This window comes from Cryptomeria japonica, chromosome 1, assembly GCF_030272615.1.
Source record: "Cryptomeria japonica chromosome 1, Sugi_1.0, whole genome shotgun sequence".
NCBI lineage: Eukaryota > Viridiplantae > Streptophyta > Pinopsida > Cupressales > Cupressaceae > Cryptomeria > Cryptomeria japonica.
In genome coordinates this window covers 547,495,147-547,519,290 of record NC_081405.1, presented here as the reverse complement: position 1 = coordinate 547,519,290, position 24,144 = coordinate 547,495,147, and the positions used below count along the sequence as shown (strand labels likewise).

Here is a 24,144-nt window from a genome sequence, read left to right as displayed (position 1 = left end):
ATGAGCTAATAAAGGGCAAAAAAGCTTAAAAATTATCCACTATTGGTACATGTGATATTCATTAATGAACTTTTCATTATCAATTTTTTGGGCTCCTTTACAATCTACTAGTGAAAGGTTGGGTTGACAAAAAGGTGTCCACTATTTGAACTATATCCACTACTAGTACCCTTCCCCTAATGTTCAAATAGATAAATAGTTTTCTTTTCTTTTATCTCATTTCATTGTTTTATGAATACACTTAAAAATAATGTGAAATGAGATTAAATTATATTCAATTGTAATTATTTCCAATTTATCTAATTAGCCTATTAAGTTAGCTCTAGCAATTTTATGTAAATTAAATTAAATATCATATTATTCAAATCTATGCATTTTAATTATTAAATGAGTATTCGGAATAAATTTTTGAAAGAGGAGATGCGCGTATGCTTCTTTTTTTTTCAAATTTTGACCTCATCCCAGAGGAGAGCGCGCGCCAACGGCTCTGAACCCATGCATGGAGAAAATTGCTGTTATTCTGTATATTACCGTTTAAAACTGCATGAGTTCAGCTTTTATTTATGCTTTTTTTCAATTTGCCTTTGTTATCATTCTTTGTTTGTGTGAGGAGGACGTCCTGAGAGTCCTGTGGGTTGTTGAATTGCACCCGCCACCCCTCGTCACTCATCTGCATCTTTCTTGAGACCAATTTTCTGTGAAGGAATGACGCTTCTTTGTTTGTTTGAGAAGGACGTCCTGAGAGTCTTCCCGCCTACCTGGAGAAGCCCTTCCTGTGGGTTGTGGAATTGCACCCACCTGGAGAAGCCCTTACTGTGGGTTGTGGAATTGCACCTGCCGCTCCTCGTCACTCATCTGCATCTTTCTTGAGACCAATTTTCCCACATACTCAGCGCCTGCGGCGTCTATCAAGCGGCCCACTCTGCAGGGCATCACAATAGCTCTGCCAGAGGTCAGTTTTAGGATAATTAAATTTTCTAAAGTTTATGTGCTTCTGGAATTATCATGATAATCGAATTAAATTCGTAGGAATAATGAATAGATTTTCCCAAGCAGCAACAAAATAGATAATGCAGATTGTGAATATCTAGTGTACATTTGGAATTTAATTATAATATGTTTATGCTTTTCTTAGGGTTTTTCGACGTCTATCAAGCGGCCCACTCTGTAGGGCATCGCAATAGCTCTGGCAGAGGTCAGTTTTAGCATAATTGATTTTTTTAAAGTTTATGTGCTTGTGAAATTATCATGATAATCGAATTAAATTCATAGGAATAATGAATAGATTTTCCCAAGCAACAACAAAATAGGTAATGCAGATTGTGAATATCTAGTGTACATTTGGAATTTAACTATAACATGCTTATGATTTTGTTAGGGTTTTCTGACGTCTATCAAGCGGCCCACTTTGCAGGGCATTTCAATAGCTCTGCCATAGGTCAGTTTTAGCATAATTAAATTTTGTAAAGTTTATGTGCTTCTGAAATTATCATGATAATCAAATTAAATTCGTAGGAACAATGAATAAATGTTTCCAAGCAACAACAAAACAGGTAATGCAGATTTTGAGTATCTCATGTACATTTTGAATTTAATTATGACATCTTATGCTTTTGTTAGGGTTTTCCGACGTCTATCAAGTGGCCCACTTTGCAGGGCATTGCAATTGCTCTGCCAGAGGTCAGTTTTAGCATAATTAAATTTTGTAAAGTTTATGTGCTTCTGAAATTATCATGATAATCAAATTAAATTCGTAGGAACAATGAATAAATGTTTCCAAGCAACAACAAAATAGGTAATGCGGATTGTGAATATCTCATGTACATTTGGAATTTAATTATAACATGCTTATGCTTTTGTTAGGGTTTTTATGTGTACTTCTTTCCTAACACCCTCCTTGTGCATTTAACATTCACGTTACATTAGCATGAGTATTTTTGTTGTATATTAGAAACCATTATAATTTGACTGTTGCGAAGAACCCACAAATATCATTCGGTAGTCCAAATATCAGATCAAAAGATTATTAACTTCAACAACTTATACTTTGTTTATAAATTATATTCCCCTCACATAAATATATAGGGTTAGAATATCCATCTAACTGCTAAATACATTTCGTCCAATACGTTGGAAGATAATTTGAGAAGCCAACTTGTTATTCAGAATCATAACAAGATTAGCAAGGCTGCAATCTTTTGTTCCCAACTGGGCTAGTGATGGTTCCTCAGTGTTATGTCTTTGGAAGAATGGCTATGACTTATGTGAATTCAAACCTTCTAAAGCATTAGCAATCTCACAGCTCATTATGCATCAACAAGTTTGCCATTGTTTATCAACCTATGGGTTGTATATTGTATCACCAAACCCAGTTTCCTAGTTCATAGAAAACAAGCTCAAAATACCTATCATTTAATAACTTTGCCATTGTCCTTCACCCGTGTGTTGTATGTTACATCAGCAACTCCAGAATCCCCATCACATTCATTCCCTTGTTTTGCTTGCTTATTTTTTTCAAGGTGATCCAGCTGCTACTTTGTCTCCATAGAGTTACCCACAGATTCTTTGCCAGTCACACTATATGTTTCTCAATGAGGAAGATGGTCTCCAACTGATGAGTTTGAATGCCCTTCTTGAATACTATCTATTGTACATCAACCATAATAACTACCTCTATATTAATAGGGGAATGTAAACTGTACTAGATTTATGCATATTCCCCCTTTTCGACATTACTGCGATTGATTAACTTTCACTTGTGTATGCTCTTGCCTACCATGGGATCTCCTTACTTCAGTTTTTCTTTTTTGTCTCATTTATATATACTCATCATCTTCCAGCATTTTCCCAATAACTTCCCCAATAATTTTTTTATCAATTGGATGCATCTTAAAGTTTACATTTTTTCAAGACTAAATATGCTGCCTCATCTTATGCGTTCATCAAAGCAGCTGCAACATCTGTATTTCAGAACTGATGCTGTATAATCCATAAATTCTTTGCCAGTTGTGCTGTACATTTCTCAATTAGGAAGAAAATGATCTCCAACTGATGAGTTTGAATTTCCTGTTCCAATAACATCTGTTGTGAATCAGCTATGATAACGACTTCTGGATTAACAGAGGAATTAAAACTGCACTAGATTTATGGATATTCCACCTTTGTGACATTACCATGACAAATAGCTTTCAGTTGTGCATGCTCTTCCTTACCGTGGGATCTGTCTACTTCAGTTTTTATTTTTTGTCTCATTTGCATATGCTCATCATCTTGTAGCATTTTCCAATAACTTCCCTGGTAAATATTTGATCATTGGTTGCATCTTTTAATTCACATTTTTACAAGGCTAAATATGCTACCTCATCTTATGCAATCTTCAAAGCAGTTGCAACAAATGCATTTCAAAATTGATGCTAAGTTGCATAGTTTATAAGATGAGAATCTGTGATAGTTCCTTTTTTGTGATTTTATGTACTTGATGATGGGGATTTGCATAGTTTACAAGATCAGAATCCGTGACAGTTCCTTTCTCATGATTTTCACATACTTGATGATGGGGTTTCTTATTTTTTTGGCAATCTCAAATGGTAGTCCCAGATGGAACTAGTTCTTTTGATGAATGGCTTTCCTCTTACAACAGTATCATCTAGTTTCACTATTCCAATAGAAGGTTAAACTCTATAACATATTCACATAGTCCACAGATCCTGTCCTTTTTGTTCTCCCTCCATTATTTCTCTAGAAAATTCTTCCAGAATGAGCCAAAATGATCCTATATGTGTTGAAAGTGTCTTTGAAGTTATTTTAGAGCTATTATGTCTTTGAAGTTGTTTCAGAGCTATCCACTCTTGCAATTATTTTCATAAACTTTGAATCAAATTATTGATAGTATTGAATGCAAAACATCTTTTGGATGCCAATACAACTTAGAAATTTAACAGTTATGACTTTTAGAGCAGTGGTGCTTATACTATAAATTTAATATAATAATTTGAAATAACTCCAAAATTTAATATATTCAAGTATTAATCTAAATTATTTTTGATACAGGCATACCATTCCTAGTCTAGATTGTGAGGAACGAATCTAATTTATATGGAATATTTAAACTCTTACTCTAGGTTTCATGGAAAAAATCTCTCCAATCTAATTTTGGTCAATAAATCCAAATTATTTGAAATAGTTCATTAAGGGATCACTTTGCATCATTGTTTTTTAACTATGCTTTGAGGTTTGTGTTGAGTTGCATAGTTTCATATACTTTATAGGGATAAACTCGTCTTACAATTCAAAACTCATTTCCTTACTGAAATTGTGGTTTTGTTAGTTAATCCTCCAATCTATTTAAGCTTATCTGCAATTCTTCCTTTCAAAGTTGCATGGACACGGATACGGTATTGGATATGGATATGGTATTGGATACGGATACCATATCGGATACGAATACGGCCATTTTTTAAGACCCCCAATATGGATATGGCTGGATACGTCATTCATAAAAAACAAATACATATATATTTAACACAATTTTCTAAGTTATTTGAGGAGATTTTCATTACTTCAAAAGCAATATAGACACATAATTGCTACATAAATAATGATAAGTTGATTTAACATTTTACAATATGCAAAAATAGTAGAGTTGCATTGGAAGATAACCCCAAAAATGGGTCAATGAAATAGAAAAACATTTCATTTGTCTTTCTCATTTGGTGTAGGTTTTGTTAATACCAATTTTTTAAAAAAAAAATGCATGAATGAAGTTTTTTAAAATTAAATTTAGGAAGATTTATGTCAATTTTTTCAAAAAATCAAATCACATAGTATCTAGCATGGTTGAAAATCAAGGATTTTTGGGCATGCATGTGTACAATATTTGACGTGTATCTGGGCTGTACCAGATTTCGGAAACGGGAACGGATACGGGGATATGTGTGCCCAAGGAGGGACAAAGGAGTTTCTGGCTACTATGCTTCCTTTAGATGTTGCTTCAATTCAGTAACCAGTATTCTATTTTTAGGGTACTAAAATGTCTTTTAGTTTTGCTACGATTTAGACTGCCAAGATGAAATTCAAAGTTACTTCTAGATCATTCTTTTTCAACTCTGAGTTGAGGCTTGTGATCAGTTGCATAGTTTCATATAGTTTGTAGAGATAAACTTGCGTTACAAGATGGAACTTAGTTCTTGGTTGACATTGGTTTTTTTTTAGTTAATTCTCCAATCTATTCTGAGCTTATCTACTATTCAACCTCCAGTTGTCGTTTCAGTTACGTATACTGTTATTCTATTTCCAAGGTACTAAAATATCTTTTAGTTTAGTGTGATTCTGACTACCAAGATGAAATTCAAAGTTGCTTCTACATCCTCAAAGGGCCCTTGATCTATTGGTGAATTTGAATGGTTCTCTTTGAGGGTATAAGACAAGGTTCTAAATGCCTTCTTTGATGTTACCTCCTCCTCAACACTGACATGTTCAATTCTCGTGGAATACTTATTCCCCATAAAACAGGAACTGAGCTGCTTGTATTTTCTCTTTATCATGACATTTGTACCTATCAACAAGATCGCTTGATTGCTTCTCTATGCTACCCATCTTTTGTCCTTGTCAATTCAGGCCTGCCCTTGGATGTGCCATGTCTCTTTCTATCTGAATCCTGTCATTGATCTGTTATGATGCTCATGTGTTCACTGTGGCTACTCTCCTGTGGTTTGACATTCACCTTTCTTTTCTTCATCAGGTTTTTCATTATCTTCAAAAGGCCTGCAAACTCATTCTATCTTTTCATTCATTTCTACTCCCTTCTGTCTCTCCATCACTGTATACAAAGTCACTATTATCTTTCTTTGGCACTTAAGTCCTCATGAGACAGTCATCACTGTGTTTTACTTTGAAAACACCGTGCACTTCCTTTTTTGACTGTTCTTTAGGCACTTGCCTACTTCACACAAACTGTCCCTAATCTCTGCATTGTCTCGAGCTTGTTGCTTGACCTGCTATCTAGGTCTGTGGTCTTTACCTGGCATGATTTATTTCCTGAAATCTTTTGGATTGTTCTCTATGCTGTGTCATAGAACTGTCTTTTTACGCTCCTCTCAATATGCACTGTTAAAGCATAAAACATATGGTGTTCTCTTATTAGACCTCTGTCTCATTAAACCCATGTCCTTAACACTGCTATACGTCCTTGGCCTTGTGATATCTTTTTTTTGCGGTTCTTGTCACGTTCATGGTGTGCTTCTTTAATGCTTTAACCTGTCTCTCACTTATGAAATCACTGTCACTTTATCGTTTTCTTGTTTTGACCTTTGCAGTCTTTGTAAGCTCTTGCTTGAGCTTCTGAACAGTAAACCTGAGAGAGTCTTGTGGTTCTCTCTGATCACTTGAATTGTTATCATCTCCTGGCCTAATAACTGAATCTCCCTTAGGTGCCAGTACAATGGGACTGTATCCATTTTCATTACCGGCATACCTTTGTCCATGATCTATCATACTTGGGACATCTATCTTCTAGCTTGTGATATCCTTTCATCACTGTCAAAAATGCTTTATCTCTTCTCACTGTATTTTTGGAAGACTTTACCATGCTCTTGACTGCCTTCTAGGGGACTGTCTACGAAAAATTTCACTGTGCTTGACTGTCACCTTAATTTGACATAATTGTATTTTTCTCTTCAATCTTTGCTATTGCAAGGATTAATGTCTATCACTGCATTCTTATCATTTCTCTGTCATTGTTTACTTGCTCATTGACCTTGCCATCATCCATCATTACCAAACTTCTCCTTTCTTAGCACTGTCCTCTGCTTAGTGCTGCTTTGGATGAATGTCCTTCAGTGGACTGTCATCATATCCTTCAAACTGTTAGTAGTCATGCTACTGAGCCTCAAAACGCTGTCATGTGCCTTCTTGCAAAACCTTGACTCACTGTATACTCTACTTTGGTCTGCCATCAAGAACTGTTGCATGCTCACCGTCATTTGGCATGATTGTCATGGGATAACTGTGCTCATTGTGATGTTTCTTGTGGCTCTACTTGGACTGCTGGTAGTCTTCAAAATTCTGCCTTCATGGTTGACTATAAATCCTTTGAGATCAACTTTCTGTTGACACCAACTTATTTAGTATTGACTGTTCTACTTAATAGTTCATCATGCCCTTGGACTGGCTTGCTTTGTTCAACTCCAACGGCATTTGTGGTTATCACATGACCATTTAGATTGTCTTCCATTTTTGCCTTTTAGATTCTTCATAGGACTGACCGTTCTATGGTTTGTCTTTTTTGTTTCTATACGGCTGCCATTATCAACGTGCCATCCAACCTTTCCAAAGGCTGTCCTTGTCTTGCTCGTAAGCTTTTATAGACTGTCTTTACATAACCTTGATGTTTAGACTCATGACTATCCACTAATTTCTTAGGCAAGACTGTTACTTCAACATGGAGGCTGTCCTAATTTTACTTTAGCACTGCCCACTGTCATTGATGGGACTATACTTTCCATCTTTTGAACTGTCATTTTTGCTCACCATCCTTTTATAGACTGTGTAACATTTTCTCAAAAAAAAGTGTAAAAGGCCAAGGTAAAAAGCAATAAAATATTGTGCTTGCACTTCATGGATTATCTGTTCTTACAAGACCCTGCCAAACATGCTTAAACTAATCTCGATTTCAATGTTCAAAATAATGCCAAAGAAGAAACTGTTAATCAACAAACAAAACCTATGACAATAAAGATGTATTGTCTTCCATATTATGAAATCTTTTCATAGATTTTGCCCTGCTGCATTTGGACTATCAAAACAAACTGTGTTTCAAGCTTTTCACAGTCTTCTTGAAGGTACAGGACTAGAAATCCCTACCCAAATGAATTTATAAGCTCAATGTCTTCAGCACCTATCCTGGTCAAATGTCCTTTCACATCATTATTCACCTCACAGGCTACCACAATCATGTTTTCTTAAGTGTTTAATGTCTTTTGATAATACCCTCAAATTCAACCTTTCACACTGGCTGCTGACTGTCAAAAAACCTGCCTTCATTGCATGAATATCATTCTCTTCATGAGTGTATCGCTGAGTGACTTACATTTAACTCTTAGTACATGGTTGTAACCCTATTATAACCCCTATGGAGCTATATTGTCCTTTGTATCCAGTCTTCACTTCAAGTTGTCTTCAAGCTGATTTCATGGCTTTTTATCCTAGCTTAACATTACTTTTTCATATTCTTTCTTTCTTGGCTGCCTTGCCTTCTTGGGCTCCTTAATGCACTGTCTGTTGTCTACGTAAAGCATTTGTTAAGAAAATTATTCTTCATAGCATCTTTGGTCCTTGGACTGTATAATCACTGTCCTTCATGACACCTTTTTGATCATTGAAGTCTACACTTTCAACAATCACCTGACTGTATATTCCCTCTGCTTTGAAGTCTTGACTCTCCATTAACATGGTTTGTTCTCTGAAGGCCCCATTCACTGTCACTTCTGTTGCATTGCTCACTGTCCTCCTTAAATTCCTTCTAGCCCATATTGTCATGTCAACGTCTGTCCCTGAGGTTCTCAACCTTAAAAAGACTTTAATATCCTCAATAGTAACTCTTCATTTTCTCACTGTATTTTTCGTTGTGACTGTATTGTCATTTGCTGTGCTGCTGATCTCACTGTATGGGGCTATGCTCTTCATGTTGTCTATGCTCCACCGTTGTGACTGTTTCTTTTGCCAACCAGGTCTCTTGTCTTCACTTGCTTACTGTCATCTTTATCATTTCCTTTTATGACCGTCCAGCCCCTTAAGACACTACCATGCTTGTCAATTTGCACTTAGTATTATTTCCCCTTTTCTGTACACAAGTACATGCAATGCTCTTATCTTTGCAAGAAAACTCACACATAAGGGAAGTTTCAGCTTGGCCTCTCTTAGCGCAAAACCTAAACCTAAACCTAAGGCTTACTTACATCAACGAAATTTTTTAACAATGAAGAGGTTTAGGAAGTTCCTTCTTTTCCGTCTTGTTTTCTGTGAAAGGATTTTCCCCATTTCTATTTATATGTCACCATCCACAATGCCAAGTGCCATCTAAACCACATTTCATGGACAGTATAACTAACCACTGTACTATCAAAGTCATCCAAAGGTTGGGCATGTACCATTCATAAGCATTCTTGATATGGTACAAAATCTAGAGGCAAATGTGATGTTGAGTGGACACCAAAGCTTATCACAGTTCTCAAAGATTCAGTCACATCCAAAGCAGCTTAATCCCAACACTGAAAGCATCTTTTCTTGATTACATCACTGTGTTATTTTTGTGACTACCACATGCCTTTTGCATGGTGCTTTTGTACATTCACTGCCACTTCGTGGCTCTTTTATCTTTCACCTTACTTGAGATGCCACTGTGCTCTCATTTCATGTCAAGCTCTGTCTCTCTAACACTTGCCCTGCTTTTCCTGTAACCTTTCACATTTCACAAGATTGGTTGTCTTCTAGGCAAGAGAGAGTGTTGGGTTTTGACAAATGGTTTGGCAGAGTTTGAACCGCCATACAAGAATACTTGGACTGTCATCTGAGACATTGACAGACCAACACATTATCTCCAAAAGCTTGATAACTGTCACTTAAGGATACATAAAATTTGATTGTCCGTTTTGCTTTCAGTCATAAAAAACTGTCACTCTATCATCATTGTTGACAGTCACTTCTCCTTTCATCTGTCTTCCTGTCGGAAGGAAACATTTCTCAGTGTCTTTTTGATCTCTTTCCTTAATCATTCTTGGATTCTTTCCTTGACTGAACATACACTAGCACTGTCTTTCTCTTGTATTGGCAGGTTCTCTTCCCATTGTTCTTCTATTCTTCGTATTGCCCTGAGTTTCCTCTGTCATCATCTCACTGTCTTAGGTCTTTTAAGGATGACCCTTTGTCTTGAGTCTCCCCCTGTCCTTTAATTCCTATCTGTGTGAAGACTTCCCTTCTTGTTATGTTTACATTTTTTCATTTGTAAGCCACTGTTCTATCCTTAGATCTGTGTGAAGACTTCCCTTGTTGTTATGTTCACTTTTTTTCATTCGTAAGCCACTGTTCTATCACACAAACACTAGGGTCTAATACACAGGATACTGTTGTTTTTTATTTAAGGCACATAAATCCTCTATAATGATCCTCAATAGATTTTATATGGTTTTTTATGCAGCATATTACCATTAGGGTTGTGTGCAAGGCTCCCAAGTGTTAAATTTGTGACCTAGTTCAGTAATCAGATTGCTAACATTTAATTATTTGCTAACATTAAGTAAACCATAATCAAGTAGATGCAAGAATGAAAACAAGGGAGCAAGAGAACAACACAAATACCCTGGGAAAACCTCAAAGGAGGAAAAACCCAGCACTAAAGACCCACAGGTCAGATTATGTATTCAATCTTAATTGCATCAATACAATACTTAGCTTGACTCTTCAGATCTGATCCCTTTTATCATATCAGATTTGCCCTTCTAAATACACCAAGTCTTCATCAAGGAATACCAAATGCCTTCTATCTTCTTGAACAAGTTTGCACAATCCTCTTCTATATTTCACACCTTCAATTGCAGAGCTATTTCGCTGATTGCATGAGAGATGAAAAGTGAAATGAATTGAGTTTGCATTTTAACTTTATTTATATGAGCTTTTAACCCATATACTCCAAGTCGGCCTTAATCATTTTGGCGCCAATTTGATTTGTGGCGTGGTACATATTTTGGTGTGGCTTGTAGATATGGGGCCGGTCCTGTCTTGGGGGCACGTTACCTTTTAGGATAGGACCCAGTCCTATGTGGGTTCGGATGTTGCCTTAAGGCAATCCGAACCCTCTTACCTAGTTATAAACAACACTAAGGACAAGTTTTCAGATTTATCTGATTTGTAATGGAGGTACTTGGACAGTAGTGACAACAACCTTGCAAACTATCAAGACTCTTTAAAATCTCAGCAATGCTTAAATTTCCAGCAACACATTATGCATACTTGGCAAGTTGGGGAAGAAAACACAGGGATGCAATGTGGGCCAAGATTCCAACAAACTCCCTAAATCTTCTCTCACGCCAAGCTATGCATCCAAACTTCCTCCAAATCTCTGCAACCTGGGCAACATTCTTTCAATTCCTTTTCAACATGGCTGAAGCTGGAAAACGAGGGTGTTGCTTCCATCAAGAACAAAAGATCTATTCAATGCAAATAACAGAAACCCTAAAATTTTCATGCAACGTGGAAGAGCAACCTTCAAGGTTTCAAAAGACAACCAAAACTGAGTTTTTCCTTTGTTAGCGTTGGAGAATCATAAGAAACAAACATTCATCTCTTGCTTCATCTCCTTACCCTTGGCTCCTAACACCCCTTGCACATAATTTTGTGTTTTAATCAAAGTGACATAACACCTTCTTAGGACTCGTAATCAAAGAATTTTAACTTGATGAAATCTCAACTTGATTTTGGAAACTATTTAGGCCAAGTATGTATCTTCTAGTTTGTTCAACTATATAGTCTATATTTAATACAAACAAAAACTTTTTAGTTCAATGTGACAAAATGTCAACAGTTGCAACCTAATTAATTTCATGCCCAAACATTTGTGCATCACATTCTTCTTTCTCTATTATTTTGTATCCCTTTGTAAATTTCTTTCATAAAATGAACCCATATCTTAAAGCACGACCTTATCTGAAGATTTTCTTCTATGCACAACTTTTGCTTCTTGTAAGCTTCTCATCTACTTTCTCTATAACAATCTATAGATGTATCTAGTGTACAAAGTCACAAAAAATTATTCGCTATGTATAAATATATCATACTTGATAGGGTGTTATGTTAGGTGCTTCTAATATATATTAGTTGATAAGGTATTATATTAGGTTCTCCTAAATTGGCCAGTATCCTTAGGAATCCTTTATCACCTTCATCCATAATTTTGAAATAATTCTGTTACTTTCAATTGGCTAGGAAATATGCTGATTTGTTTGCCTTTTATTTTATGTGTTTAAAAGAGATAATAAGGTTATTGCTGTGTTTAAACTTTAAACTATTCCTCCATAATAAATGCAAATTATGTACTATGGTTTTGTTTTACATGGGAGCAACAATCATAAGAATCACCATCTATATCAATGTCTATCCACACATTTTGAATTTTTGAGAAAATCTAAAATATAAGTGGATATAGTTGTTTCACATGTGGAGTAACTGGCTGGTAAGACAGTTTAGAATTTCTTTTTGTTTATTACTATAATATTGTCCCAACTCTCCGTTTCATTCTTGATGGAATGTATTTGCTTGATTTTGTTATAATAAGACTTGTTCAGAAATCCACCCAATAAAGTCTTAAGTTTTTTTAGATTACTTAGACATCCACCCAAAGATTAATTATAGAGTTTTTGGCTTTGTTTTTGGCCTTGCAATTTTTAAACTTTTCATATCTATTGAATTGGTGTGTGCTATCAAGTCATTAGCCTGCATTTTGTGTTGATGTCCTAAGTTTCATGTTTAGTTCCTCTGTTTCGTCAGCTTTTCTTCACTCAAAAATATTTAATCGACCACACTCTTTGGCCTTGTTCATAAATGCTTTGCAGTCAAATTCATTTTTCTTAAAGTTTGTAAGTTTATCCAAAATCAAGACGATCATATACTTGATCAGATCTTGTTGGTAGCAGTAGAAATTTTACAACACTTTTAATTTAAATATACCCCTCGAGCTAAGAAATCTCACAACACTAAACATTTGATAGATAAAAGAACATGATGAGAGGAAATCTTCTAGAGGAGTCTATGAATTTAAAAAACATAGTTTCTTTTCAGCTCATGGACCAACTTTCTGGTCAAATCCTTGAAGGCTAGTTCCTATATCTTGAAGGCTTGTCACTGTGTAATATTGAGAACAATTTCACAGGTCAACTACTACAGAAACTTGTTAATTTATCAAAATTTAACTTGATTGATGTTTCTAAGAACTAGTTTAATGGCTCACAAAATGTAACCTGCAATACTTCCTTGTTCTTGATAACCATTTTACAAGAGAGCCATCCAATTCTTATGACGATTGCAAAAATTTGGCTCATTTCAGAGTGAGTATCGATAATCTAATTGGTAATGTACCCAAAGGAATTTGGGGTTTTCCAAATACCAATATTATTTATCTCAACTTTAATAACTATGATAGTGGACTTGGTCCCATGATCAGCTCTGCAAAGTAATAATAGAATACTATATCAACAACAACCATTCTTTAGTGATGTTGGTTGCAAAGATTGGAATGGCCTGACAACTAGTCAAACTTGAAGTCCAGAATAACCAATTTATAGGTTCAATGCCATAAGAAATCGAGCAATATGGGGCTCATTGCCTTCTTCTTGCGATGGAGTTTCGAAAGATTTGACCACCAGTGACAGTATGCCTTTAATCTATATTTCGGCATTAGTAGTTCAACTAGTGCAACTAATTTTGTGCAAAATTGTTGATGTTTCTATGACTAATTTGTGAGAGGAGAAATGTTCAGTAAATTTGGAAAATGCAGAAGAGACAAGGGATTTTTCTTGAAGGACCCACTGAGAAAGAAGCGAAAGAGTGAGACTAGAACATTAGAACTGGAACATCTTAACGATTTGAAGAAAATAACTAAAGATAGGTAAACTCAATGTGATGCTAAGTGTAAACACAATGTGAACATTTAAAAGAAATGAATGTCAAAAGACTAGAAACATGCATGAATATTCGAATGGTGATGCTTTTCAATGATGCCATTTGTCCATGGTTCCAAAGGATGGTCTCTTTATACAACCTTTTTGTCATGACCTTTTCCTTAGTATTACCTTATTTTATTACTTTAAAAATATATGCATTTTATTTTGGCAAGGAACAATTGATGAAAAAGACTAGTTTAAAATAGCAAAATAAATAATAACACATTTAATTCAGCTATAGACTAGATTTCAAAACTCACCTACCATCCCCTAGTCTAGGTGTAAAATACTAGAGTCAGGGCAGTTAAGTATGATCATAGGATATGAGACTCCTGTTCTAATGAGGCACCAAGGATTGCACAGAAAGTTTTGCACTGTCTAACTCTCATGTCACACAGTTGATCTGCAACTTACTCATCCTTCTTGGGTTTAACATAAGGGAGACTACATTTGAAATAGTAAGGATAAACAATAGGAGCCATCTATTCCTTGAGGTGACTTGAGTGTTCTTCAGATTTGTTATTGGAAAACATCATCGCAATTGGGTGACGGAGCTGCTCTTGCAGGGGATCTACATAGGCTAGGCGTAGGAACATTTGCAGAGTTTCTCCCTTATCTGCTGCTTGATGACATAGAATTGGGTGAGTGCATAGCCACAATAGTGGAATGAGTATTTCTTTCTCAGTTAAATTACTGCCTCCATTCAAAAAAAGGAGAGGAAGAATATTGGGGTAGGCTAGGCATGCAGATTTGAATGAATTCATTCTTTTCTCCTCCAAATTCAAAATTTTGTGATCCCATGTATGCAGATGATCTGCCAACATATCCAATAATTTAAATTCAATATTATTTTTGTTGGATGAAGCATAGTGTAATAGGAAACCGTTGGTCCCTTATGGATTCTTGTTAGAGGACATTAACATATACAATTGCCCAGGCAATTGTCAGGGGTTGACAGAAGCTTTATATTTAAGTCTTACCTTAGCATGACAGACCAGGAAACAATTTACAAGTTGGTTTCTACTGCGTTATTTTATGCAGTTTTGAAATTAGGTGGTGTAATTAGCATTGTCTACCTTCCCAGTTGCATAAGGAAAATGTTGTTGTTACCTTTGGCTTTTAGTATTTGTATGGGTAATGTGAATTTCTCATGCAAGTAGGGGAAACTCCTAGATCATTTAATACTCACTGCATAATTCGAGCTGCATAAAATTCCTTTGGCTTTTAGTATTTGTATGGGTAATGTGAATTTCTCATGCAAGTAGGAGAAACTCCTAGATCATTTAATACCCACTGCATAATTCGAGCTGCATAAAATTCCTCGTAATTGAGAACTTTACCAATTTCTTATGACAACCTGCATACAAATAGGGTTGAAGTAGGTGTTATTATATTATATTCTTCCTTGTCTTGTAAGGTAGATAGTTTTGAGACAATTTCTGTTCTTTTATAGCTTTGGAGTCATCATAATCAATTGAACTTATAGATACTTGCATAGTTTTAGATTGGTCGGCATAGTGTTCAGCACGAGAAATTTACTGCCAAACATCCCTTAGTTCCAGAGCTTAGTATTTGCTTGTTGAAACTTAACCTCAATTCTTCCGAGGAGTCTGTTTGCAAATGAATCTGGACATGGCATGCCCCTCAGTTGAAGGACTTTGTTTTTGCTAGTTTTTTGTTTGTGTACAAAATCTGGGTTGGTCATAACGTGTACACATTTTCTCACCAAGATTGTGTTTATTTTGTGAGAGTAGTCTCAGATATATTGAGGTCTATATGTACGTGGTTTGAGAAGCATTATTATAAAGTAGAAAGCACAGTGAGAGCACTGTGATTTCTACACAAGTTGTCATTTTATTTTAAACTGTTTTATAAATTAAGTAGTTATGATTGCTGCAGAAACTTTAGTGTTTTATTTTCATTTAATGTCAAAAATTATGTGGTGTAAAACCTGTTGTCACACCTAGGTCGACAATAAACACCAAAGTCAAAATGCTGAGAAATTAGGACTTAAGTTAGTATGTTGGATCCTTACCTTCTAGGATTCATTACATATATGATAAGTTGGGAGTTGATTTAAAGGATGTAAATTATTAGAATCATTATCAATATTGAGAAAATTCTAAAGATTGAAATACTAGTTTAGGAAGGAAGGGTTTAAAAGTTCCTAATTGAGGTTCTATGATGCCTTAAAAATTACAAGTATTCCTTAGGCAATTAAACCAATTTTAAATTTCATAAACTTGGAAATGATACTAGATCAACGAATCCACTATTCTTAGATTACAAATGGTTACATTTCAATAGAAAACATGTCTCTAATAAATAACTATGACCTTGAATAAATGTGGACATAGAAACTATAATTACTAATGTTGTTGGAATTGTCAGTACAATTAAGAATCTGTCTAGCTAGGCTGTAATGTAGGCAGAAATTACTCTCATGTCAGACTGTATTTTCCTTTCTTTGGTTTTAGATCATCCAGACCATGATAACTCTTGACATTTTCCAATATTTCATGATGTCTATCCTTGAAATGACGATCCCCTATTTTTAAGTTTGACTTAGAACAAGATTAAGGTCCCCTGAGCTCTCAAAGGATTCAATTTGTTTGAATGTTTTCGCTTGCATTTGTTTGGATGGAGGCCCAACATGCACTTCAATCCAAAAGGTGATTACGAGAATACACATGTATAATAGTAAGCATAAGTGAGTTCTTTCCTCTTAGAGTGGTCCTGTTGTGACCTAATCACACATCACCCCATCCTAGATAGGGACCCCCCTAGCGTTTAGGCCCTTTTGGTCGTTTGGCCTTGGTTTTTTGTGTGTGTTGGTGGCAATCTCTCCAATCTCTTCGAGTTGCGGATGTTCGGGGGTCACTTAGGGTTAATCTGCTTCTCTGTCAAGCAAATTCTATGAGGTCTAGGGCCTGTTTTGTCCTTTTCTAGGGTTTTGCCTTTTGTCCTAGATTTTAGGGGTTCCTGTTAGGGTATCGGGAAAACTAAGCATACGACTGGAATCAGGACCCTTCAAGGGACCTCCCGGTGAAATTTGAGCCCAAACGGAGCAACTTTATATTTTTAGAAAGTCCCTATTTTTTAGGGATTTTTCCGAGTCCCAGAATGTCACCATTTTGCCAAAAATCAAACTTACTATTTTTAGTAATTTCTATTTTTAGTAAGTTTCTATTTATAGTAAGTCATTTTTGCACCCTGTCTAGAGATCTAATGCTGACACCTGGAAAGTTTCTATTTTTGGAAAGTCAGTACTAGCAGGGTCGGTCAGACAAGGCGACAAGGATCAGGCGTTCACAGACATTTCTAATTCCGAAAAGTCAGACAGCAGACAAAGATAGCCAGAAATGGGTCAAGTGCTAGAAATCCATGCCTAAAATGGAAAGCTCAGGAAAACACTCCAAAAGCACAGGAAGTCAAAATATTCTAAGTCTGGAAGCCATTCACAAGTGGAAAATTCCATGTATCCATGGATAGGGCCAAAATGTGCCCAAGGCTGGGCTGGGGCGTTGAAACCAAGGAAGCATCCATAGGTGGAAAATTCCATGTATCCATGGACAGGGCTAAAATGCGCCCAGGTCTGGGCTAGGGCGCTGAAACCAAGAAAGCATTCACAGGTGGAAAAATCCACCATTCCATGGACAGAGCTAAAATGCGCCCAGATCTGGGCTGGAGCGCTAAAACCAAGAAGCCATTCACAGGTGGAAAAATCCGTCACTCCATGGACATGTTGAAAATGCGCCCAAGTCTGGGCTGGAGGGCTAAAACCAAGAATGCATTCACAAGTGGAAAAATCCACCAATCCATGGACAGGGCTAAAATGCGCCCAGGATTGGGTTGGGGTGCTGAATTCAGGAAGCCATTCACAGGAGAAAAATCCATGAATCCATGGGCGTAGTGAAAATTTCACCTGAGCAAAAAATTGGAATTTCGCCTAAGGCATGGAATCCAAGGAGTCAAGGAGGAATAAAAGACAAAATTCCCCTCGGCCGAATTTTCGAATATGCTATTTTTAGACACCAAATCCCGACCAAATATGGAAAATTTTATAGATTCGGATTTAGGATGAAATTCTCCATCCAATAAGCCTGACTCCTAAATTTTAGGAAGATCCCTAAAAAAATAGGGATGTTGAAAAAGACATGAAAGTTCCTTCGAAAGCAGGAGATGACAAGTTGGAGTAGACTCGAGCAAATCCTGAGAAAGATCCTTCAGAATTAGAAAGAATGAAATCAACGAGTTGGCAGGAAGAATCTTCCAAGTATGAGGCATGACTTGGAGTATTTAAGGAAAGTCCTAAATTTAAACTTGTTCCCATGGGAAGTTGCCTTTGCATGGCAAAGTGATTGGGGAAAGTATGTCGCACCATAAATGCAATTACTAATTAGATGCCTCTTGAGAATTCTATATAAGTTGGGAAAGGCATTTCATTTTTCACGTGCAAGATCCAGGAAAGGAGTGGAGAAGCGAAGAATATTCATACTTAGTCTCTATTTTCATCATTTCGAAGTGCTCCTAAGATGGCAGAACCCAGCAAGGCAGCTACTATCTCCAGGCAGGCATTGATCAAAGCGGAGATGAAGGGTTTTCTTCCTCATTCTCAGTTGAATTCAAGATGGGAAGAAATCAGCGATACTAACCTTGGCACGTTCAACTTGGTTGCATTCAAGATACGAATGTTCGGAGCAGCAGGACACAATCCATCCCCGACAACTGTCAAAATTGTGAGAAGTGGAATAGTTGCAACAACTGGTTTCCCTCCTGCTATTCAATGCCTAGAGCTGGTCTTGGAATGTGCAGCGCACTACAATCTGGAGCGGAAAACAATCTCAATGCCAGATGGCAAGTTATTGGCAACATTGACTCCAGAGTCAATTGGTGAAGCCTTCGGAATCCCTTCACATTATTCCATGACGTACAGGACCAGCATCGGAGCTCAGGCAGTATATGAAGCAGGCCCCGCCAGGTGTGCTGACTTGATCAACAAGCAGTGGTTGCTGAAGCCTAGAGTACACGTTTCCAAGCTGCCCAAAACTCTCACAATCTTTGAGTTCAAGCAGGAGTATGTGGACTTGATAAAGATGCTGAGCAGAGTAATGGGATGCTCACATTCGGTGAACTTCGAGCCCTGGATGTTCTTCTACATAGGCGAAATCATGAATTCAAATACACTAATCGACTGGGCTAGATTGATCAGTCACTACTTGCATGAACAATTGAAGAACCTGAAAGAGAAAAGGTCTCAGTCCTTTTTCATGAGCTCCTACCTGTTCTATATGCTTGCACGAAGGGGAGGATTTGATGGGCTGCCAGCAAGAGAAATCATGGGCTGTGGACCAACTTAGTTAAAAGTGCATGAGTGTTATCCTCAGCTACATCTCTCCAATGTTAGCTCTTACAGGTTGGTGAATGACACCTTCACCATGTACCTGACACGACTTATGCAAAATAAGTTACACATGAGGTTGTACCCACAAGCAAGTGCCTTGGTCCAGAGGTATGGCGCTGCGTTCCTGCAATTCCCCAAATTCACCTACATCAGGATGCAAGGGTTCTCCTTCCAGTCCTACAAATTGCCTAGATATCCGTCAGACAAGCTTATATTGCTCGAACTCATGAGGCAGTTAACTGCCTATGATCAGTTGCAAAAGAAGAAGAAGAAGCAATCTATTGAATTTCCAATTGTCTTGGGGGATTTCATGGAGATATGTCCAGGTTTGGAGGCCGCTGAAAGTGCTGCAGGGGAATTGGCATTCTATCGCCTACCATTTTACACATCCAGGGCCCAATATGATCCTTACAGCCAGATTAGGAAGGTTGCCGGTGTCAAATTCATACACAGATTTCACTTAGAGGATTACTGGGTAGGCATCGAGGATGACCTTGAGGTCAGGAGAAGAATGCATTCCAGACTCCCCCTCGACACCATCAGAATAAATGAAATTCATCAGGTACCGGATCAGGTGAAGGAAGATTCAGATTTGACGCAACCCGAATTCGAAAAGGTGAAGGATCAACCTATCTAGTTGCCAGATTGGTTAGAACCCGAGGTAGATGATTTGAACATCTTAGCTAGACCAGTGCTAAAATTCACTAAGCATTGGATTGACAGGCAGATAAGAAAGTTGGTAGAAGGCAATGTCCATCTGACATATGAGCTAATGGGAAATCTGGACTCCCACAGCGAGGCAACTGAAAGCTCTTCACAGGTTCAGGCAGGAAGAGAAGCCCGGATGGACAAACGAAAAAATGCCCCAAAGAGGCCAAGGGCAACAAAGATGAAGGATATCCAGTAGGAAATCCCATACGAAGTTCAACAGGTAGCCCAACAAAAAGAACCTCCACAAAAGAGAGCAAGGACAAGAAGGGAGCATTCACTAGTTAGCTCCTCGAGCATACGGGAAGTGGAGATGTTTCCACATCCCAAAGCCCACTTCCAGGGAACGTTCCAGCGCCGGATATATTCAGCATCAATGCTTCACAAGGCCATCATCAGCCAAGAAATCAGAGGCAAGAAAGTCCCCCGCACCAAGAAGAAGTTCACCAGGATAGCTTCGTGGAGACTATCCTTGGTGAAATGGAAAAGGAATCTCAGGAACAGGTACATGTAGACAAACATAGCCATTCCATCCCCGCGCCAGATTGGTTGATAGGCAGATTGGGGAATGAAGCGGAAGGAAGAACCAATCTTGCTCAGGAATTAGAGGAATTATTGAAGAGGATGGATCAACCACCGGAAAGGAAGGCTCCCTGAAAGTTTTCCAAGGTAGTCAGGGAAGAATCCGGATCCCGGACTTTGCACATCGCTGAGCCTGCAGTGGATAAAGATAGGAGTGAGATTAGGCAAGAGGATTACGTCATTAGACAGGTTGATCTTGGCCATGCTTCCACCGGTCAAGTTGTGGGGGATTTTGAAGATTCCTCCTTAGCCATCAAGGAGAAGTTGCTAAAATCAAAGGCAAAATGTAAGCGGCTGAGGGAGGAAAAGAGATTTCTATGCGAACACGTCAGGAGTTTCAAAAGACCCCTCAGGGAAGTAGGTCCTTCATCCACTCCTCCTCCCTCCCTTCCCAAGGAAGTAGTTGATGATGCAGAACTTATTAGAGCAATGGCACAAAATCCCCGGGAATGGGTAGAGGATGTCTATGCTGAGGCAGGAAAATTTGTTGAAGATCTAGCTCAGCTTCATTCGAGGTTCGTGGCCCTCCTGAGCAGATTAGAGACAACAAAAGGACTATGGGAGGATGTAGATGTCTACCAAGATTTAACCATTTCCTGGCTCAGGGCTCTGACAAAGACTCCAAGGCAAACTCTGGTGGATGGGAAAGTGATCCAAGAGAATGAAGCCTATGACTTTCCCCGATGGTTCTACGCCATCTGTTCAGGAAAGAACACCCTTGACAAATTCAGCATTGACTTTGTCACCTTGAAGGAGTCTATCAGAGGGATACAGGAAGAAATCCTTAGTACCATGGAAGCTTTATTTTCAAGGAAACTCAGTGACGGAGGAATAACGGTGAACTCCTTGAAGTCCCAGTTGCACGATTTCTTCTTTGTCGGCTCGTTCTCTAAGGAACATTTTGCAAATGTTTCTTCATTCTCTGGTATGATGAAGAAAACACAGGAAGTCATGGCAAAGTGGGAAAGCTTCTTTTCCAGAAGCGAAGAGGAAATTGCTTTGATGGAATTCAACATTGAGAATGTGCGAAGTGTCTCCATCGGAGAACTAGAAGCCGTCGTTCATAGATTCATCGCATATGCTATTAATGAACGAGATAATGGTTGTCCATTTTTGGACGAAAGTCTTTTGACTCAATAGTGATGGCGTACTTATTGCTGAAGGAATATTGACTAGGCGTGGGACCAGTTAATGCATGTCACCACCGGATAAGGAATCTTCTTGCATGTCGCCTTCTCATTATGGTTTTATGACAGATTCTTCATGCATGTCGCCGTCACTTGGAGAATGATGGGCATTTATAATGGTGTCGGTTATATTCCGGGCATGGTCAACGTCATGAGGCATTTAATGTGCTGAGTGGGCGCTATTTTGGGCTCTTTTAATTAATTGTGCATGGGCATAATGGGTTATTAATTACAGGTTCCCACCTTGTTGCACCTTGAGTGGAGAATCTTTAGGGCAAACCCTACTTAGGGTTTTTGCATGTAATCATGGCTTGGGGTCTATATAAGAGGGTGACCCCCTCATTTGTAATCAGGAGAGACTATCGTCAGAGATTATTGCTAAGAGTTTTTGAAGCAAACACTTAATACATTGTTCAATTGTTGGTGTGTTCTTGTGTTGTTTTGGAGCTCGCATGGCCTCATTCTCTTCATAGATTAGATTTGCTTTCATGCTGTTAGATGAACTAGATTTGATAGGATCGCCTGTTGTAGAATTCGTGCTCAAACTTTTGGTATGCAGCTAATTGTTGCGTACTGTGCAAAGTTAGCCTGAGCCTCCGTTATATGTGTATGTTTAACTTCGATTATCAGGAGAAATTGTTCGATTTGATGGTTTCTCTGGATGATTTGAAAATCCTTAAACACACCCCCTGAAGATTGCACTGCCTTCGTGTAGTTGTGCGTTGCTGGCAAAATGAAGTGCGGTTGGATTTTGCGCAAGTCATCCCGTCTGCTTGTTCATAGGATTAGATTACTTTAAGTTTAGTCTTTCTCTACCCTATTTCTATTTACTTTCTGCATAATTCAAAACTCGAAGGATCCAAAACTAAGAGCTTTTATTGCAAATCATCTGTATAAAAATCCTTGAGCTTGCATAAGTTTCTTCAACATACGTAAGGCCCCTTGGGTTATCAACAAACCCATCAAACAACTGAGTCACATCCACGCACTGAAGGAACCTTGGGAATTAGCCGTTTGAACTTTAAGTAATCCTAGTACACTGACTAATCTTGATCAACAGAGGATAAGGTGACCGTTGGTGACTTTATTCTGTGTTAGACGCAGTCATAAAAAACACATCAACAGGTCCTTATATAATTTGTCTTTCAAGAAGAATTCTTCTAGAAAACAATTTGATACCAAGTTTCCCGAATCAATAAACTATCTGGTTTTCTATTGCAAAAAGGGCTCTAAGACAGTTATTTTTATTATTAGCTGCAAGCTCTCTCCTATTCCAAAAAAGAATTAGCATTGTTTACCTGATTTTGTTTATGTTTAAGGGTTGATTCCAATGCAGATGGCATGTTAATAAAAATATTTTCTAGTACCTCTTTTGTACAAACCTTTCTATTTTCTCTCCATCCTTTACTAGATTGAGCTTTGAGACTAGAAGAAGAGAGCTCTCCCTCTTCTATGGTTTGTGTTATCACAAAAGCTTGCACCCTTGCTAAGCTATTAACTCAGCGACCTTGTGAAACATGGAAACAACCCCGAAGTGTGGGACCTTGCGCAAGGGGTTGTTTCTTCGGAGAAGGCCGCTTCCTTCTTCAAATAGGTGCAGGTGTTGAACCAACTCAACACTTCAAACTAACACCTAAGCCTATTCTAACAAATTGTAGAGGTAAAGGGAAGAAAGAAATGCTTGAAATAAAAGGAGGTGATGCACCAAGAAGAGATTGTTCCTCTCCCCACCCTAAATGGCACAAGGAAACAACTGAAAAGCCCAAGAGATGCACAAACTTCAATTGCATGAGTGACCAAAACGCATGTGTGGAGGTTAGAATTTTCTAAGTGTCAAGAGGGGAGAAGGATTTCCACTAAGTCACACTCGGAAAAAAAGTTAACACAACATATATGTGAAAGGAAACCACAAACATACACTTATAATGGAGGTAAGAACACATACACATCATACATAAGTTGAAGGAAGGCAAGAATGGAGATTTTCAATAAATCATGAGGCCAAAAACCAATCTTACAGTTGCAGAAATGCAAAAAATAATTACAAGTCATCAAGAGAAGAGAAGAGCATAAGAAAGCTCAAGCCAGCAGGGAGGGAACCCTTTACAATGAGGCTTAACAACCTTATATAGAGAAATGAGTTACAATGGTGATCATGACCCCTGCATGTCAGTTTGGAAGTGCATGCACTTGGCTTGTACATGCAAGCAACCTAGCCATACCTCAAAAGGCAATTTTAAGGAAGGTGGATTGACTAACCTTCCAAAGTCAGTCATGACATAAGTCACCAAGCATGGCCCTGTACCTCCCTTGATGGAAATCTAGCCAAAAACATTTAATGCACCCTTGTGGCTCCACAAAGAAAGTGCACAAGTCACCAAAATTGTCGAAACATTTAAGGCCTTGAGTGTCGATCACGCCATCTGGAAGTGTCGCCAGTTGGAAGGAAGCCTGGAGACTTCGGAAGCTTGGACTCCCGAAGTGAGGAAGACAGGGGAAGGAGCAAGGAACTTCGGAACCTCGGGGTTCCGGAATTCCGAGATAGAGAGAGGAA

At 37.9% G+C, this 24,144-nt stretch overlaps 1 long non-coding RNA gene across 2 annotated transcripts; it reads left to right on the top strand.

Annotated features, from left to right (window-relative positions):
- The first annotated feature begins 419 nt into the window (after positions 1-419).
- Positions 420-5,266, top strand: LOC131044947 (uncharacterized). 2 transcript variants are annotated; one of them, XR_009105736.2, is made up of 6 exons: positions 420-522; positions 733-952; positions 1,136-1,195; positions 1,379-1,438; positions 1,621-1,680; positions 4,902-5,266. It is a non-coding gene; the product is annotated as an uncharacterized LOC131044947 (long non-coding RNA). The 2 variants fall into 2 exon arrangements; XR_009105735.2 differs by having other exon boundaries at positions 430-952.
- Positions 5,267-24,144: the final 18,878 nt, after the last annotated feature.